Genomic DNA, 15190 nt, shown 5'->3' with positions numbered 1-15190 from the left:
ATTAGGCTATTTCCAAGTTAGAATCTGTATGTAACCTCTTCTTCCCCACAGCCTGGCGTCCTCCTACTCCTGAAGAGAGTTTACTAAGTCTCTTTATTTTGTGTGTATCATATTTTTCTAAAATCCTGATACACCTACATTTTTGGTCATTCTATTCTCTAGACCATATAAACTTCTGCTACCTTGTAAAAAAGTAAAGTAGGTTCCTCAACCTCAAAAGAGGATGAAATTCTAGAGAGCCTACAATTTTGGGTGCTCCAGAATCAACACAGAAATATCCTTTTGAATAGATGAGAAAATCACATCACAATCACGATCAATATTGTGGTGCCTAAAGTTTAAGGACTGCAGGCTATAAATTTTCATTAAATCTTTTATTAAATTGGCTGAATGCAATGTGCCAGGACCCAAGCCAGGTGCTAGTAATAAAATAAACATGATCCTCTATCAAGGGCTGCATGTTGTGTTAGAGAAAACCTGGAGATAAGCAAATGATTGCTAATACAATGTGCCCTGTGGGATTTTAGGTATATACACAGAAATAGAAATATACACAGTCTAATAAAAGCATAAAGGAAGAGTGATCAATCCTACAGGAGTAGGAAGAGGGGAAGTCAGAAAAAAGTTAAACTAAAGTGTCTTGAAGGAGAACTTGTAGTTTAAACAAAGGGAAGAGGGCATGCCATTTAAGCTTTCTTATTTCAAAAACAAGAATGCATTAGAACTAGAAAACTTTTTTCTTTGCAAACAAAACAAAAAAGAAAAACACTATGTTCATCATATCTTCTATCTAAAATTTTCTATAATACTATACGATTCTCTCAGTCTCTGTTTAAGATACAATGTACTTCCTAAGTAAAAACTACCAGTGTCTCTGATCTCTCTCTCTTTTTTTCCTTTAGGTCTTTATATACTTCTCCATTTTGTCAACTGCTTATTTTCTCTGGACCCTTTCTTGACTACTCTTCAATTATCCACAAACATCTTTCTCCATTTCTAACTATGTAACCGCTGTCTTAGAAGCGAAATGCATGCCTAATTGGGTACAACTTCATTTCAAGAGCACTTTTGCCCATTTGTCAGAAGAAATACATTTAGGTTGGAGACACTTATTCTATAGGCATTAATTCTACTTTCCTTTTACTCAGCTAGAAGGTTCACACAGGGGATCCAATTTTCCAGCTTGATATTATGCCTTTCCCTCAACATACAACTTAAGAAACATTCAAATAGAAGAAAGGTACAAAAGTTCTAGCTTAGGCAAATTTTCACTCAGAAAATAAGATGTTATGGGAATAGCCCAGATTAACTTTTGTTTTTATTTTACAACTATATCCAAAAGTCACTTGATGTTCCCTTGAAGCCGTCCAGCTGGTTCTTTTGCAGAATTTCTCTGGTGCTTAAGCAAATGGTTAGCACTAACTGCCTTTCACCTTGGGGAAAACATTTGTTGTGGAAGAATCAGCTAGGTCAACAAAGCAGCTACTTCTTTTCTTACCTTGGACTCCTACCATCTGTGATCCCCACAGCTCCTTGCCCTGGGGCCCACACCAGCTGGATATTTTTAGCATCCCTTCCCAAAATATCCTCTGGGAAAAAAAATCAGTTTATTTGATTTGGAAATAATATATTTATTAAGTATTTTAACAATTGTAATAATAATCCTCACTTTAGATATCATATATGTAAGTGTATACATATGTACATGCACACATACAAAAGACATTTAAGTTAAATTAGAATTATAACATATAAGAACTTTTGAGGAAATTAGAAAAATATTCTACCCTAGCCACATAACTATTTTATGGATAAAGCAATTGATGTAAAGAAACATGAAATAACTACTCAAAGTCATATAATCTATTTAATAGCAGAGTTTGCTTAAACTGATCCCAAAGAACCCTCATTTCTATTTCAATGCAGGATAGGTTTTACTTTTATCATTTTGCAGATAGGACATCAGGAGTAATCTTCAGGTTCATCCATGTTATAGCCTGGGTCTGTGCTTCATTCCTTTTTAGTGGCAAATAATATTCTATTACATGGTTATATATAATTGTTCAGTCATCAGTTGATGAACATTTGGCTATCACAAGTAATGCTTCTATGAATAGTGTGTAAAAGCACTTTTGAACATTCATTTGCAATTCTCTTGGATCACCTAGGAGTAGAATTGCTGAGACAAATGACAACTCTCTGTTTAACTTTTTGAGGAACTGCCAAACTGCTTTTCAAAGGCACTGCATCATTTTACATTCCTACCAGCAGTGTATGAGGGATCCAGTGTCTCTTCATCCTTGACAATATTTTTTATTTTCCTTTTTTAAAAATTCTAGCCATCCAAGTGGGTGTGAAGTGATAATTCATTGTGATTTTAATATGTACGTCCCTAATGGCTAATGATGTTGAGCAACTTCTCACATGCTTATTGGCCATTTGCATGTCTTCTTTGGAACAAAAAATATCTATTTGGATCTTTTGCCCAATTGTATTGTTTTTTTCATTGTTTAGTAGTAAAAGTTCTTCATATATTCTAGGTACTAATTCTTTATCAGATATATGATTTGAAGATATTTTCTGCCACTGTGTAGGTTGTATTTTCACTTCTTGGTGGTGCCTTTTGAAGTACAAGGTTTCAATTTTTAGGCAGTCTAATTTATCTATTTTTCTTTAATTGCTTATGCTTTAGCATCATACTTTACAAAACCATTGCCTAACCCAAGTCACAAAAATTGACAGCTGTGTCTTTTTCATAGAGTGTTATAGTTTTAGCTCTTCGATTTAAGTCTTTATTCTGTTTTGAGTTTCTGTGTATGGTCCAAAGTAGGAATCCACCTTCTAGAATACTAATGCAATGACACAGATGAAGCAGATACCCAAATTACATCTATATCATCATATATAAAATGTCTTTTCCTCAAAGTTTAGTATAATATCTTTCAGTTATATATAATAGGAAATGAAAAACCTGTGTAATGTCAATTTTTTGAAGTACTAAAATACAGTTTTAAGAAATTATTCCAACTTTCAGGAGGACAAGTACGTGGTAGAGCCACACGGAAAGTGTCACATCATCCAGTCTGAGCCGATCGCCTTTCAGGTCACATAATCTTGAACGGCTCACAGAACATTCACAGTAGACTGAGCACAGCTCCAAAATAATCAAAATGAAAGTAGTATCTTCAGTAATAAACAACTAGGACTGGGTATTTTGCTGACCATATAGTGTGAATTGCAGAAGTATCAATGAAACTTAAACACTGAACAATTACAGGTGTAAAAATTTCATTTTTAGTAAATAGTAATTAAGTCTCAATCAAGAAAACAGGATACTAGCACAGATCAAAGCAATAAGCTCAAAGCAATAAACTCAAAGCAACAGACCAATTCAGACAACTCCCAAAGAGAATTCAAGCCTTAACCAAAACAGAAATAATCTCCTTAGTTATATCTGGATAGGTATCTACTCTCAGTAAAGTCTCTTTAGATAATTACAGTCTTGTTTCTGGTTTTTAGATTAGGCAAACCAGAAAAGCAGCACCACAAAAGACAGCTATCTCAAAAGAGGGGTCAAGGTACCCACTTGTGTAATTTAAATGATCTAATTAGGATAACAAAAAGTTAAAATCTCTACTTATATTTTAACTAAAAGATGAGAAAGAGCAATATTTACTAGCGTTTAACTATTAAATGATTTAATATTGATGTCCTCAGTCAGTCCATACCCAGATATATAACTCGTGTAATTTCCTGTTATTTGGGATTGCTTTCCCAAAGAAAGAGTAGAAGTTTCCCAACAGAATTTTACACAGTAGTCTCACTCATTGATTTGCTTTCAGCATAGAATATCATATTTCAATGGACAAGAAGGTGACATATATTATATTATTCAGTTTTAAGTAAACTAAGCCTCATTAAATGTGTAAATAACTATAGAATACTTCTATTAAAAATATAAACTGATGATCTGGGGAGAGGTTAAAATTTAACAACAGAGAATTGTAGAATTATGCTTCTAGTCTCTAGCTCCTCATCAGCCACAGTGAAAGAGAAACAATGATAATATAATCAGACCTGACAAAATGTTGCCAAAAATGTTAGAAATATCTAGAATGCTTTTGAAGTGTGAATTTATATATTACTTACAATGAACAGTTTCATAGGGTGTTTGTTACTTTAACCATGAATGAGAAAGTAATTGGTTTCCAAAAGAACTTTATGCTACAAAGACAATATTTTGGAGAAAAAAAATTAAATATCTGCCTTTATGTGAAGTTACTGTGAAAACTTATATCAACATTAAAAAAAAAAAACCTTATGTCTGTGCACTTTAAACAAAATAAAAGGTTTTGATATGTACACCATTTGTTCAAAATCTAGATTTTGTTGTCAAGAATGAAGATATGATTCCCAGGGGAGATGGGAATGTAATTTAAAAGTGAGTGTCATGTTGTATTAACTGCAGCCAAGTAAAGATTTCTTCCACTTTTTACATTTTTTACAGCTTTTTTTGACATACAACTAGCATATATCTTTGTATATGTTTACGATGAAGAACACAATGACTCAATACCTGTATATATTGCAAAAATAAAGTGATTACCACAGTAAGGTTAGTTGCTCCCTTTACCTCACTTAATTACTGTTTTGCATACACATGGTGACAGCACTAAAAATCCACTCTATTAACAACTTTCACGTGAAACATTTTTAACTACAGTCATCATGTTGTACATTAGATCCCGAGAATTTTTTCGTCATATAACTGGAAGTTGTATTATATCCCACAGTCTTCCTCTTAAATCTACTACTTCTATGGCAGCCATGAAAACCAAGAATCAAAATAAACTGAACTCAAAACACAAATTTTAAATCATTTTATCAAATAGTATTTAAACCAATATTGTCAAATATAGTAAAGCATATTAAAATATACTGTATTCTCTGAAATTTTATGAATGACAATTTTGGGTAAAAACAGAAAATAATGTTTGTACTATTAATTAAAATAAAACTATATTAAAGTGTTATTAGTCTTTATATTAGTCTCCTAAATTTTTATTATGAAAATTAATTATAGTACTTTAATAAGTAATTTCTTGATAAACAAGCTTAGATTTATTGAGAGTATCCTCAAAATTGCTCATTAGGGTAGGTCCTCAAAAGAATTTGGGAATCCCTGCCTTAGAGAATGTCACACAACAAAGGTTTATTACATTACTCTCTGAATGTGCTTTATAGTGCATAATCATCTAATAGAAGTAACCCAGCACTGAGAGACATAGATTCTAGTTCCATTTAAAAAGCAGTAAAACCCCAGGCAAGACAACTTACATCTCTAGAACATTTTTTGCCCATCTGTAAAATAAAATGTTTGTACTAGCTGGTCTCTAATGACCCATCTAGCCCTGAAATTCTGTTTTCAGGATGTTCTTCTTATAGTAATATGGATTTATAGTTATGTATTAATCATAACTCATCATAGAAAAAGTGACTTTAACAACAACAAAAGACGAAGAAGAAAGCAAAAACTAACTTTTATAAAAAGAGGGGAGGACGGAATAGTGGAAAGAAGGGGACAGGACAAGTCAAAGAACATGTATGAATGACCCACAGACATGGACAAAGGTGTGGGGACTGACCATGGGAGTGGGGGTGGGCTGGGCAGAGGAGGGCAAAGGGGGAATTGAGACAACTGTAATAGAATAAACAAGAATATAAATAAATAAATAAATAAATATTTGCCTCTTGCAAGCACTACTGCCTTCCAAATGTCAGGCACAGTGTTTTGCTTTTGGAGAGACATTCCTGACATTCCAGACGCTCAATTACATTCTCCATAATACTTTGTAAATAAGTGACGCCAGCACTGATTGAAAGCTCTTATCATTGCTTAATTCTCATTTTACAATGAGAACTACTATCCTTTTTTAAAAGTGGAGTTATATTCTAATATGCAAAGGAAAGGAAATAAAGCAACCTATTTTGATGACCTCAACTAAAATACATTAGAGGGTACTCTTGTTTCTGGGTGAAATGCAAAAGTAGTTTCATATATTACTTATCTAGGCTTTATTCCAAAATATTCAATAACATATATGTCACTTCCCAAGGCATACCCTTGATTTACATGGCGCCAAATGAATTGTTCTTTTGGCTCCTTAATGATCGCAGTCTTTTTACTGAGGGCTATCAACAAGTAGACAACTACCAAAGTGTCACTCAATAATAAAAGACAATGCGCCTAATTTACTATACTTTGTATTTGTAAACATACTCTAGAGAAAACATTCATCCTAAACATTCATGCTTCTGAGGTAGTTTTGGGAACCAAATTTCTTGATGAATATGGGGGAGTAACTGAACTTCGAAGAGAGCCATTTTCAAAAAGTAGGAGAGCATAGCTAAACTCCATTAGCCCAGAATCATTATTAATGGGTTTTACAGACAGATGTAAGAATAATAATCTCTTTACAACCACTGAAAAATATTTTTAAATGCCTAGTTGATCTACAAACATGTTAAATCTAAAAAAAAACATGGGCATGGAGGAGAATGAGCAGCACTTGATTGAAATGACTTCATGGACCTAGTATCCCAATGGACATAAGATATTAAGTCAAGGAGGAGCAAAGATGTCAGAAGCATTCTGTGAAAGAGTGAAACATGTATGGAGCAATAGGAAGAATTGAGTGAAAGTTTAGCCATGGAAGAATGGATAGAGGGAAGCACAGACCTGCACAAGAACTAAAGTTCTTAGCAGAATAGGTAATCAGAAGGATTTGTATATTATTTGTGTCCATAAATGACAGGAATGTAAATGAGTAAAGCCATACAAAAATATGAAGTCAATGCACATCACTAGACACTACCAAACACATGCACATATGTATAAAGTATATAATGTAATATACATAATATATAATACATAGCAGGCATATATAGTGTTATGTATATATTTTTCCTTATGATGTTTAAGAATTCATTCATTCAGTCATTATTTTAAAAGCTTTTTTTGAGCATCTATAATACTTACTAATCAAAAGCATAATCAGTCTGTTGAACATGAACACACAAACACATCTGATAAGTTTCAAGACAATTGTGCTAAAACAATTAAGTTGTATTGTTAAATAATAAAATAATTAGTTATTTCCCTTCTCTGATCTGGCACCCTTTATTGCTACCTCATTGATTTAGTGGTTGAAAAATGCTGAAGGGTGGCCCTGCGTGGCCTGGCTCAGTTAGTTGAGCATGGGCCTGCAAAGCAAAGAGTCGCTGGTTTGGTTCCTGGTCAGTGCACATGCATGGGTTGCGGCCTGATGCTGGTTGGGGTGTGAGAGGCAACAAATCAATGTTTCTCTTCCCCACACCTTGCAGACATTGCGCCACCTGGATCTCCCCACACGCAGTCATGGCCAATCCCACCGTGCTCTTCAACATCACTGCCAACTTCGAGCCCAAGGGCCGCATCTCCTTCTAGCTGTTTGCAATGTTCCAAAAACAGCAGAAAACTTTTGTGATCTGAGCACTGGGGAGAAAGGGTTTGGTGATAAAAGTTCCTGCTTTCACAGAATTATCCCAGGATTTATGTGCCAGGGTGGAGAATTCTTAGGCCACAATGGCGCAGGCAGCAAGTCCATCTATGGGGAGAAATTTGATGAAGAGAATTTCATCCTGAAGCACATAGGCCATGGCATCTTGTCCATGGCAAACGCTGGACCCAACACAAACAGTTCCCAGGTTTTCATCTGCACTGCCAAAACTGAGTTGCTGGACGGCAAGCATGTGGTCTGCAGCCAGGTGACAGACGGCATGGATGTTGTGACAGCCATGGAGCGCTATGGGTCCAGAAATGGCAAGACCAGCAAGAAGATCACCCTTACTGACTGTGGACAACTCTAATAAATGAGACTTGGTGTTTTATCTTAACCACCAGAGCATTCCTTCTGCAGCTCAGGAGGGCACCCCTTCACCCCCATCTGCTTGGAATGCTCTGTAGTCTTCATGCTCTCACCACAGTTCATTGGGTTCTGTGTTGTCCTCACCACTTCCAAGTCTAGCTGGACTGCAGTTAAGTTTATGATTACGAAATAAAAACTAAACAACAACAAAAAAGTTTCTCTCCCCCTCTTTCTTCCTCCCTTCCCTCTCACTAAAAATAAGTAAAAAAAAAAAAAAAAAAAAAGGAAACGATTGAATGGTATATATTTATCACACAAATCTAGCTATACAACTTTTACTAAGTCCTTAAATTTAGAATCTTATGATTATGGTAGCACAATCAGGATTGGTTTGTGAACTTGAACTGTTGACCCGTACATTAATTTTACACTCATTTCCCCATTTTTTTCTACCATCTTTTCAGTTCAGAAGAATATTTTCTTAGTGTTTAAATAGCATACAAACATAAATGATTATTCCACAGTCCATATTAGTCACCTTGTGGCTAAAACTCTTTAATGCGATACCCTCTATTCCTGACTAATTTTTTAGATAGCAAAAGAGTCTATTGTGGAGAAATTTTTATATAACTGTTTTTCTTTTTATAGTTAATGTGTCTTAGTAGTGGCAAACCTTTTTACATCTCTACTTTTTAAACCACATGACATGCTAATCTTCTAAACCATATGACATGCTAACCTTCTAAAGCTGACGTGCTAGCCTGCTAAAGCTGAAATTCAGTTTGAGGTACTCTTAATCGAGAGGAATAAAAATAACCTTACCACTAATCTACCACCCTAAAAAAAATGTTATGAAAATAATGAGGTAAAAATCTGACCTACACTGAGTAAAAAACAAAGAAATGCAGAAAACCAATGGAACAACAAAAAAATAAAATAAAATCAACCATTTGGTTATTTCAAACACCTTAGTGTTTCAGTAAAAATGGCCAGTTGACTCAATTTTTTGGTAAAGCTTTTTTTTTCCAGTCACTATGACAGGGATTTCTTTAACAATTTCAACTTATATTTATGCTGAAATGTTGGTGATTAATATTACAACTATATAACATTTGTAATTCATGTTACAACTGCTCCAAAGGGATTTTTCCAGAGATTTAATATTTCTTATTGAGAGAAAGCCTGGGGGGTGAGGGAAGATGTGAGGAGAGAAAGAAGAGGGGAGAGGAGGGGAGGGCAGAGGAGGGAAGGAAAGAGAATAAAGGGAGGGTAAGAGAGAGAATAGAAACAGGCTATTTACCATGAATGCTTGTCCTGCGCATATATATGGCATGCTATTTAAGGTAAATAGCTCAAATAGTTTAGTTAATAAAATATCATTTCTTTTTTCTTTCCTCTACGAAGTTTTCACTGAAAAGAAACTTCATACGACACTCTTTCAATAATCATTTTAGTAATTTATGAACTCTCTAAGTTTATTCCATCATGCAAGCTACATAGGCTTTTGGGTCTTAAAGGAAATTTTACATGTTCAAAAAATTCACTGTTAATTAAATCAACATTTATGCTACACTCAGGAACAAAGACAGCAAAATGGAAGAAAGGCATTTCCTGAGATCACTCCCTCCTCACAGAGCCGTTTCCACCACTCTGTTAGCAAATATATTATTCTTTTGTTAACTGCAGATAAATCCTTAGTGTTCCTCCAGGCTTGTTTTTTCACCCTTTTATTCTATCTGGAGGGTTTGGTTTGTTTTTCCTGACAGCATCTGAGATTTCTAAACTACCACAGCAGTGCCAGCCCATACTGTGCACAGTAAGTGAAGGAGAAACAATCTGGCTGTTGTTTTAACACTTTGCAAATAGTGACTAGTTTCTCCAGTTTGATTTTTGCCCCTGGACACCTGACAGTGCAATAATCAATCCACCGAATAAAAGACAGGCTTCCCCTTCATGTTCCACATATGCAAATTTGGCAATTTGAGATGGGTATTTACAATTCAAAAGTAAATTTTGGTTTTTAATCATGCATTGGGATACTTTTACACAATAAGAAATCTGTTACCTTCTTCAAAATTGTTCACTAAATTCTAATCAATCACTTCGTGGAATTCTTAAAATGGCCCCAAATGACAAGACTAATAATTGGAAGAACAGTAAAATATTTAAAGGAATACCAACCTCTTCATTTGAGGAACTGAGAAATACAATTTGAGAAAAAGAGTTTGAAACAATTTTAGGTCTGCCTTATATGGTACTGATTCTACTGTATAGCAGACACTTATGATGAAATTCCAGAAGTTAGTTCATAAAAATAGGAAAAAAAAATGTGGCTAAAACAATTTTTCCATATTGAAATTCTTTCTGAAATATAACATGAGACTTTGTCAAGACACTGAATTAATTAAAGCTTATTTAGATTTAAAATTCTAAATGGAGTTCAATCAGATGTTGTCTCTTAAGATTAGCAAAAGCTTTTCCAAGTAATTTTAATCTATTTTTTACAACAGAAATTTGTTTGACAATACATATTCCCATGTAGCCCTGCTTAATACCCACTGAACTTAAACAAAATTGACTATGCCATATTAATATTTTTTCTGAAGAAAATACAAAATAATTTTTACACATAATTAAACAATATATTTAGCTCAGTTTATGGTCTATAACTACTGACAAGGCAGATTTACTTAATTTTTATAAATAAGGAAAAGCTAATTCACTACCTTAATTCACTGTTTAATGGCATTTATATTAACTAGTTTAAAATAGAATGTTAGTTATTATGAATTTATTTTGTGTCATAAAATCAATTCTTCTTTCTCAGAGATTGAATGTCCCTGTAAATTCCTGAAGGACATCTGGAAATGAAAACAATGAGAAAGGCGATACAGTACCGGTCTGAATGAAAGCTGGATAACAGCAGCCCCTTGGAAACTTAATTCAGATAACTTGTCTGGAGATAACTTGGCTTTCTCATATGAAATATAAAATTGAGAGGGACTTGTACTCCTAGGAAACAGGAGCAGCTAGCTTATCCGGCACCCCTAATTATTCAGATACTTCTGAAATGAGTAAATGACCCACTTTTTTCTTCAACATGAGAAAGCACAGTGTAGGGCTATCAACTGGGGACAGAATAGTCTTTCAAAAAGACTGGAGTAGACTTCCATTTTAAGCAGCACGTCATGCTAGCTGTTCTAAGAAACCCTCCTAGTATGGAATACCTAAGAATAGAGCACAAAATATGCTTAAAAAAAATAAAAAAACTTAACAATTGACTGATGAGCTGGAAGAAAAATATGAAAATTCTCAGAAACCAGGACTGTCAACAAAGTACAAATCTATAAAGCCCTAAAGCACTAAAATTTGCATTTCCAAGGGTTTGATTTCAACTGACCACAGCCTGATTTAAGGGAGAGTTTTTAAAAAAACCTAGGTGCCTTCCAAGTTGGGGAAGTCAGAATGGAGACCTCTACATAATGCTGGACAATGGAGTGGCTTTCAACATTAGTGGATGTGACAGTGATAATACTATGTGATCATGATAATCCTTCCTCTTCCTGCGCACAGAGGAAGACTTCATTTTCCAGCCTCTCTTGAAGTCTGGGACTGCATCACAGCCCGTGGGATGTGGGTAGAAATGATGTACTTGACTTCCACAGGGAATGTGTTCCACACAGTAAAGACTGAAAATGTGGGAGGACTGACCACTCCACATCAGATGTGTCATGAGGAAAACAAACTTTTATTTTCTTAAGCCACTGAAATTTGGGGGCTTATTATTAACTACTTTTAGTCTAATAATCTTGATTGCTACACTAATTGAACAAGAGAAAAAAGAACTCTCTACGCAGAGAGAAATAATGGAATACCTGCCTGCAATAGGATTTGGTGCTGGTATTAATACTCAGAAGTGGGGTTAAAAAGTCCAAACAAAAAATTGGTTTAGAGTGACCCCAAATTGTTAGAGCCCTCAGGGACATTGCATACGAAATGCAACTTTTCCCTCTGGAAACAAACTTTAAATTTAGGATCAAATATTTTCAAACATACAATTCAAGGATTATATTACAAACAAAAAATCACACAACACAGAAGTGGGCCAAGTGGACCATGAGCAAAGACAGCCGAATCGATGAAATGCAGAGGCAGAAATGCAAAAGCTACAGATATTACAGTTATTACAGAGAGCATATAAATGCTTTTATTAATAAAAATATTCTATTGAAAGTATAATTAAACAATAACAGAGTTTATAAATTTACCTTGCAGTTTTAAAAGCACAATTTCTAGAAATTAAAATATACGTGAATGTATAAACTCCAGATTACACATAAAGGGAGAGATCATCAGTAATACAGTCATAGTCGGGGATTTTAACACCACACTGACATCAATGGCTAGCCATTTCAGGCAAAAATTAACTAGGAAAAGGTGGCCTTAAATGACACACTGAATCAGATGGATTTAATTAATATCTTCAGAGTGTTTCACCCTAAAGCAGCAGAATATACATTCTTTTCAAATGTTCATGGAACATTTTCTAAGATAGACCACAAAGCAAGTCTCAATAAATTTAACAAGAGTGAAATCATATCAAACATCTCTGACCATAATGGTATGAAACTAAAACTCAACCACAAGAACTGCCTGATGACCCCACAATTCCACCTCTGGGACTATATCTGAAAAACCCAAAACACGAATTCAAAAAAATATATGCACCCTTATGTTCACTGCACCATTATTTACGCTAGCCAAGGTTTGCAAGCAGCCCGAGTGTCCATGAGTAGATGCGTGGATAAAAAAGCTGTGGTACATTTACACAATGGAATAGTACTTGTCCCTAAAAAAGAAGGACATCTTCCCCTTTGCAACAGCATGGATGGACCTGACGAGAATTACACTAAGTGAAATAAGCCAGTCAGAGAAAGACAAGCACCACATGATTTCACTCATATGTGGAATCTAGTGAATAAAATAAACTAACAAATAAAATAGAAACAGGCTTATAGATGCAGGACAGACTGACAGCTGTCAGACAGGAGAAGAGTAGAGTGCTGGGTGAAAAAGGTAAAGGTAATAAGAAAAAATAAATAAATAAATAAAATGAAAACACTCAGAGACACAGACAACCATATGGTGATTACCAGAGGGATAGGAGGTTCAGGAGACGTAGAAGAGGGTATAGTGGGGATAAATGGATTGGTGAACTCACAATGCATTATACAGATGATGTGTTATAGACTTGTACACCTGAAACCTATATAATTTTATTAACCAATGTCACCCAATAAATTTAATTAAAAAGTTATAAAAAGAAAGAAGCATACGAAAACAGTATTTAAAATCCAGCAAAGAAAGAAAATGTCAAAAATTTAAAAAATGAAGGTGAAGAAATGTATAAGATACAGTCAGCTATTTAAGATATGTTTATAAAAGTTGGCACTGGTAATTAGAAATAAAATCAAACACAAATTCTAAAAATATAAACTTTTTTACTCCAATTAACAGCTGAATAGATATAGCTAAACAGAAAACTACTACAGACAAATCTTGTTTAATTGTCTTTTGCTTCACAGGTATTAAGGTTTTTACAATCAAAGGCAAAACCCTCCACCAGCAAGAAAATTACTACTCGCTTTGTCGCCATGATCTGGAGCAGAACCTGCAGTATCTCAGGTGTGCTTGTAATGTAGAGGGTATATCAGAAGAAACTATCCCAAATGAAGCTTGAGGAGAAAAAATATGCAAAATACAGAGAAGATACCAAAATGTTTAGAAGATATAGTGAGACAATATAACCTATATTTCATTGAACAGACCAAGACTTGGACAGAAAAGACTTGGTCTTTTACAACAGACCGAGAACTAGTGAGAAAGAGGGGAAAGAAATATTCAGACACAACAGAAATTTCCAGAATTGCTAAAGGATTTTTATTCTAGATTCAGAAAGCTGTTTAGATTCCAAATACAATAAAAATAATAAATCTATAGTCAGACCCATCCAGAGGAACAGAAGAGCACCAAATGTAAAAAGAAAATATTATAAGCCCAACAGAAAGGAAAGAACACTTGTAAAGATTGTAGGAATTAAAGCTCTGGGTGTGTTTTACTTTGTATCCTATATCTAATAAATTCCATATTCTCCTAAATTCCAAAGAATAAGCAATTTATATTTAGTCCAAAAATATATTTCTCAAAAATGGAAGACAAGAGAGAGTTGGATTAAATCTTCAAGGTACAGAGAGAAAATAACTTTCAGTTTATATGCAATTATACTATATTCCAAGAACTGGGATGAATTAAAAAAATTTTAATGCAAACATTTACTAACAGTATTACCACCAACAAATGCTCATTAAGGAACTTCTAAATAATGTACTTCAAGAATAAAGAAATTAATCCAAAAAAAAAAGCTAGGATGTAAAAATGACTTACATCTTAAAATGAAGATAAAAATGGCAAACATACAAATAAATCATCAAAAGCTTGACTCTGTCAAACAATAATAATATTAACAATGTATAATTAATGTAGTTAAAACCTAATGATGGGGAAAATTCTGTTTTAGAACAGACTAGATTAGGGCAGAAAAGGACTCTCTGCAAAACTGGACAAAGCCAGATAAATTATAAATATTACATTTTTAAAGCATCAGAGAACTTTAGAAGCAACAAACTAAATTCCAGAGGGAAGACAAACTCTTTTATGTGAGCAAGGGTTTTTATCTTTCTTTCCTTGCAGGCATTTTCTGATTCTGGGTGCTTGCTGAGGATCTGGCTTATCAAGTGAGAGCCTCCACTAGGGAAAAAGAGAAACTAGTGAAACTTTTAGTGATTCTGTAGGACATGTGTGACAAACTGGAAACCTGGGGGTTACAGATCACAAATGCTCTTACACACAAACATTTGCTGAGTTCTGGTGCTATACAATAGGAATCTGGGGGACTTGGCCAAAAGCTTCTAGAAGGCAAAGTGAAATCTTTAGAAATCATGTGGAAGTGACATAACTCAAAAATTCTGTTAGGCTTACCTTCAAGGACTCTGCCATATTTTCAAGCAACGTAGACAGGAGACTGAAGGGCTTGGCTGAGGTGCTTGAAGGGTACAGTTGAATTTTCACAGTCTTCAAAACCTGAGGAGATAGAGAATTACCAGACTTGGAATTAAAAACCTGTGCAGATGGAGAAAGAGCAACAGCAAAACAGAAGAGTGGGCTGAGTTTACTCAACTGAAACCCAGCCCTTTGATTAAAACCCGGCACCTGGCTGACAGGAT

At 34.5% G+C, this 15190-nt stretch overlaps 1 pseudogene; it reads left to right on the top strand.

The window, feature by feature from the left end:
- Window positions 1-7417: 7417 nt before the first annotated feature.
- On the top strand, window positions 7418-7950 carry LOC129075708 (peptidyl-prolyl cis-trans isomerase A-like; annotated as a pseudogene).
- The last annotated feature ends 7240 nt before the right edge of the window (window positions 7951-15190 follow it).

Source organism: Pteronotus mesoamericanus, unplaced genomic scaffold, assembly GCF_021234165.1.
Source record: "Pteronotus mesoamericanus isolate MK-2021 breed Mesoamerican mustached bat unplaced genomic scaffold, CSHL_Meso_final contig_56, whole genome shotgun sequence".
Taxonomy (NCBI): Eukaryota; Metazoa; Chordata; class Mammalia; order Chiroptera; family Mormoopidae; genus Pteronotus; species Pteronotus mesoamericanus.
This window is presented reverse-complemented; position numbering and strand designations above follow the sequence as displayed.